At 38.3% G+C, this 1793-nt stretch overlaps 1 protein-coding gene across 1 annotated transcript in view; it reads left to right on the forward strand.

The window, feature by feature from the left end:
- Positions 1-1793, forward strand: part of STK31 (serine/threonine kinase 31) — a 178608-nt gene that overhangs the window by 50042 nt on the left and 126773 nt on the right. The window lies entirely within an intron of this gene.

Genomic DNA, 1793 nt, shown 5'->3' on the forward strand with positions numbered 1-1793 from the left:
GCCTCGGCCTCCCAGAGTGCTAGGATTACAGGCGTGAGCCACTGCGCCCGGCCTTAAGAGGCTTCTTTATCTGCATGTGTGTTTGCTTTTTTGATAGTTAAATCTCCAGATTTGCTCAGATTCAGGTTCAAATTTTTTTTTCCCAAAAATACTGTGTGGTTTTTCAAATGTGTATTTTTTTCTGACACCAAATGTGTTATTCCAACATCAATTTTCCGACACTGACTAGGTGGCCAGTAATTCAATTCAGTTCTGACAGTAACTACTTGTGTTAGTGCAGACCCTACAAGTTAAGGACTCAGTTCCACAAGACTACTCCCACTTCCAGCACCAACTACAAATCGAGTCCCTAGATTTCTTGCACTTCTGCCTACCCACTATAAATTTGGGTGATCCTCCCTAAGGTTAAGTAATTCACTTGAACCACTCACAGAACTCAGGAAAGTGCTACACTTACAGTTTTATTATAAAGGATATAACTCAGGAACAGCCAAATAAAGATATGAATAGGGCAAGGCGTTGGGGCAGGAGGTACAGAGCTTTCATGTCCTTTCCTGGTGTGTCACCCTCCCAGCACATGGATGTGTTCACCAACCTAGAAGCTCCCCCAATCTCATTCCGTGTGTTAAAAGTTGAGGTTTCATTATAAAGGCACAATTTATTAAATCATTGGCCGCTGGTAATTAAACTCACTCTCCAGCTCCTCCTCTCTTCCTGGAGGTGGGGGATGGTAGGGCTCAAAGTTTTTCTTTTTAATATCAGTAGTTTTTTTGTTATATGGATGAATTGTATGGTGGTGAAGTCTGGGCTTTTATTTTATCTGTCACCCGAATAGTATACATTGTACCCAATAGGTAATTTTTCATTCCTCACTCTCTTTCCCCTTCTGAGTCTCCACTGTCCATTGTCCCTCTGTATGACTATGCATACCCATAGCTTAGCTCCCACTTACAAGTGAGTATATACGGTACTTGGTTTTCCATTCCTGAGCTACTTCCCTTTTTAAATGTTGAACTAGGTAAAGGTTTTAGTTTCCAAAATTAACTTTAAGATATGGTATAAAAAGGCTAAGATAATTTAGTTTTGATTTGTGATCTCTGCCAGCCTTACACAGTTTGTTTTTTAAAATGAGTGAATTTGTTTTTAATAGGGAAAGTTTGGCTGTTGGTGACTTTAATTTAGGGTCTAATGTCAGCCTGGCAAAAATTAAACAGAAACTGAAGAAAATGAAAAGCTTAGGATACCTTAGGAAGATGGCCTCCAGTATCATCCAAGTTGCTGCGAAAGACATTATTTCATTCTTTTTTATGGCTGAGTAGTGTTCCATGGTGTGGAATACTTTTTGTTTATCCACTCATTGGTTTATGGGCACTTAGATTGATTCCGTATCTTTGCAATTTGTGAATTGTGCTGCAACAAACATTTAAGTACAGGTGTCTTGTTTGAAATAATGATTTCTTTTCCTTTGGGTATGTCCCCAGTAGTGAGGTTGTTGTATTGAATGGTAGATATGCTTTTAGTTCTTTGAGAAATTTCCATATTGTCATCCATAGAGGTTGTGCTAATCACATTCCCACCAACAGTGTATAATCATTCCCTTTTCATGGTATCCACACCCACATCTATTGTTTATTGACTTTTTAATAGCCATTCTGTGGTAAGGTAGTATCTTATTGTGGTTTTAATTTGCATTTCCCTGATGATTAGCGATGTTGAGCATTTTAATGTATGTTTTTTTGCCATTTGTGTCTCTTCTTTTGAAAACTGTTCATATCTTTTGCCCACTTTTTAAT

Source organism: Propithecus coquereli, unplaced genomic scaffold, assembly GCF_000956105.1.
Source record: "Propithecus coquereli isolate 6110/MARCELLA unplaced genomic scaffold, Pcoq_1.0 Scaffold156, whole genome shotgun sequence".
Lineage (NCBI taxonomy): Eukaryota > Metazoa > Chordata > Mammalia > Primates > Indriidae > Propithecus > Propithecus coquereli.